Source organism: Agrilus planipennis, unplaced genomic scaffold (assembly GCF_000699045.2).
Source record: "Agrilus planipennis isolate EAB-ADULT unplaced genomic scaffold, Apla_2.0 scaffold133, whole genome shotgun sequence".
NCBI classification, from domain to species: domain Eukaryota; kingdom Metazoa; phylum Arthropoda; class Insecta; order Coleoptera; family Buprestidae; genus Agrilus; species Agrilus planipennis.
Genome location: NW_020439039.1, coordinates 622,763 through 626,521, shown reverse-complemented (window position 1 = coordinate 626,521; position 3,759 = coordinate 622,763). Strand labels below are relative to the sequence as shown.

The following is a 3,759-nucleotide window of genomic DNA, read 5'->3' as shown; positions in this document are numbered from 1 at the left end:
GGATTCGTTTTCAGCAAGTAGATATCCACACAAGTGGACCTTGTTGGAGCATACGTAATCCTAAAATGTAGCATCGTGCTACAGATGGCGTTTACTGCGCCATTTGTAGTATTTTCTATATTAGGTAACTTATCCAATTTACCATAAAGCTCAACATGATAATCAAAAAAAAAGTGCGAGTATTTAAATAGAAAGAAAAGAAATATATTACATTATCTCGTTATGAAAAATGAAATTGCAAGCGTAATTATGTGATATCACTTATATAAATTTTTTATTTTAATTGCTATTCTAATAGGTATAATTATTCCTTCCAGTTTAATTAAGTATTGTAATTTTCAGTTATCATTATTGTTGGTAGACATCAATCAGTTAAAAAGTTATCTAAGGAATTCTTCTAATTCAAAGAACTAATTATTAAAACTTCAAAAGAATTTTCAACTTCTCCGAACGTTAATCCTTTAAAAAACTTTCGGCAATCATTATACATTTTCTTAAGAAATTAAGTGGAACAATTTTTCCTCTTCTGACTGCGACAAGCAGTTTGATTTATTGTTTTCCCGCTATTTTCACAACTTTATAAATTACTCGGCTTATCGTACTGTGCGACATATTCGTGGGCGTTGCGCAACAATTTTTAGTTACACTTTAACGATAAAAGGAAGTTGTCTCTGTGGACCACAAGAATATAATAGATGGATTTCTTTGTAATTATCATAATTTTATAGCTTTGTTGAACGAAAACTTATGTATATTTACAAAATGTAAAAAATTAATGAGAAAAAGAAAAAATTAATGAAGTTGAAAGATATTAATGTGGCATTTTCAAAATGGCACTGCTCTGTTTCTCTTTATATGATATTACTAAAGAAGTAAGTGTCAAATGATTCTAATTTGATCATTGTTTTAATGAAAAATCGCGGTCTCATATTACATTAGAGTTTTGTAGGTATAATTATTGCTGTAGTTAACAAGAGTATATGTATGTTAAATTTGTTAATAAATCTTGCTTGCGAACGGTTAATTTAGAAATTCGAAAAAATATGTTAAAGGTGTGTGTTTAGAGCGCGGCGCTGTACGGGTGCGAAACATGGTCGGTCGGCGCTGCGGTAAAGAAAAGGTTAAAAGCGTTCGAAATGTGGTGTTGCAGGTGAATGATGAGGATATTGTGGATAGAGAGAGTTATAAATGAAGAGGTATTAGAAAACATATGAGAACAGCGGACTCTATGGAAATCAATAAGAAATAGGCAGGACAGGTTGGCAAGATACCTTCTCAGGCAGAGACATATTAGAAGCAGAAACGGGAGTTAGGAGGGGTAGAGGTAAGCCTAGATTAAATTACTGTTCGCAAATATTTAAGGATGTGGGTTGTTCGAGTGTTAAGGAACTGCGAATATTAGCTTAGGATAGGAAAAAGTAGCCTTATGATAAAATCTTGCCTGATGCTGCTATTTGAAAAATAAAATGTTCTGTTTCGCCTTCAAATGTATCATCCTGTTAACAATTGGTAATTTTATTTCAACAAACTTCAATGAGTTACAATAACCAATACAGCTATTCAACATGTTGTTCTTAATGACTCACACATGAATGCCCCCTGGACCGATCACCAGTCCGTCCACCATGGTCCTCGGGAACTACCAAAATTTCCCGATACAGATAACGTCATCGATCATGGGCGACTTGAAATGGCGCTAACAATCCCTTGTTCTCATAGGGATGTATGCCAACTAAATCATCGAAAATTCTATCAGCTATTTCAACAACTCGTATTAAGGTACTTGGACCAAAATAGTCCACCCATAAACACAGAGATTAATTGGTATATTACAGCAGCATTAATCCCTATTATGTTCATTTGTTTGCTGCAAAATTTAATATTTAAAATTAATTAGAGATTAACTTTTACTTTGAAATAGTCTTCCAAAAATTAGTAAGTATAACTTAGTTTTCAGAGTCGTGAGGTATATACAGGGTAGGTAATGAAAAAATATAAAAGCCGCGTCTTATTGCGTCCATAAAATAACAATGATATTTTTGTTTTATAGTAGTCAAAAACGAATTCTGTTGTTATTATAGTTATTATTGCCTTCACATGAACTTTGATAAGTAGGTAGGTTACAAAGAAGGAAGGAAGTTGTGTAAATACACACATTAAATATAATCGATATAATAATATCATACGTCGTATACGGCAATAAAAAAAAATTAAAAACCATAGAGAAATAAGCCATGATCGCTGTATATGCTCAGAAAATTTTCTTCTTATCGTTCGTATTGCTTTTCTTGAAGTTATTTTCCCTGTAATTTACTTCGTGTCAAGACATATTCTTTCGCCATTTTATTTTTTCCTTTCCACTCCTTTTCTTGCTTTAACGGATAGATTGTCTCTTTTAATTTCGATATAAATCGAATCACTAGGGCTCGTCTTTTCCAACTTCGTGGTCCATTTGATATACTTATTTTGTATTCATTCTGTTTCTTCGTATTCTCTTCAACTTCATATTTCTGCTCCATGCATTATCACTCCTTCCACCAGTGCGTTAAATAAGCTCGTTCTATCCAATTACCACAACCTGCAGTATATTACTGTTCAAGGTTTCTAATTTTTGGTTACTACTGATCATTCTTATGTTTTTTTATTCCCTTTCCTAATTTCGCAAAAGTAAAATCGAAAATTACTATATACTAAGTAGTTACCTTTGCCTTGCACCTTCTTCCAAATTACATTTTTTCTTAGAACTGTTTATCCACTAATATTTTAAAAGAAATTTCTTTTGCTCTCTCTATTCTTTTTCCTAGTTCTTTCCATACATGTCTTCTATTTTAAAATCTCTTACTATATCCACAATAAGGATAAACACCTATCCACCTTTTTCTTCTTATGCTAAATGTAGTGTATCGTCTATTGTTTCTTTCTTTTTCTTCACACCACTTGCGTGGCTTTTAATTTATTTCCTTGTTACATTCATTTTTTTTTTATTTTGTCTATATGTTGCATGCTGTGTCCATATCTCTCCTAGAGTTTTTGGCTAAACCGTTTTATTTTCCTTTTTTTAAATCGAGAAGAGTATTACACATTTCGATACTTCTGGTATTTTATTTTATTATTTCTAAATATTACCTAATATCTAATAAGACACAAAATTAAACAGTTATATTCCTCACTACACCAATTTAACCAATATTTGTGTTTACGGATAGCATCAAGTAGACTAAACTTACGTAGAAAGCTGCAAATCCTACAAACCCTTAATGAGTGGATTGCGTGAAAGTCTGCAATGTTTGTACTGCAAAAGTCAATCTAGTAGTTGATAAGAATCTACTTAAATACATCATTATATTAATACATGAACTTCGAAGTTTGTCCAACATTTTTCCTTATTTAGTATAAAAGCAGGGAACGCAACATATATCATTATAAAGATGCAGAAAATAAAAACTATTTTAGGTTAGGGTAGGTCAAAAGGTGTTGTATTGGTCGGGAAATGAACCCGGGGCACTCACCAGGGTACGTTGGAACGCATCTGAATACGTACAAAATTTCCCAAACTTTATTTGAAGAAAACTATCATATCTCCTTATTAATTTAAAGTAATCTCTAGTTAACTTCCCATTAGGAAGTTATTGTAATTGGGTCGAAAAGTGAAATCGGAATTTTCATTATATTTCCACGTTTTAACATATTAGTAGCATGCTAGCCAATTTTTTTGATGATGTGTGTATGTACGTACGTACGTACGTACGTACGTACGTA

At 32.1% G+C, this 3,759-nt stretch overlaps 1 protein-coding gene across 3 annotated transcripts in view; it reads left to right on the top strand.

The window, feature by feature from the left end:
• Positions 1-3,759, top strand: part of LOC108738820 (octopamine receptor Oamb) — a 404,007-nt gene that overhangs the window by 58,094 nt on the left and 342,154 nt on the right. The window lies entirely within an intron of this gene.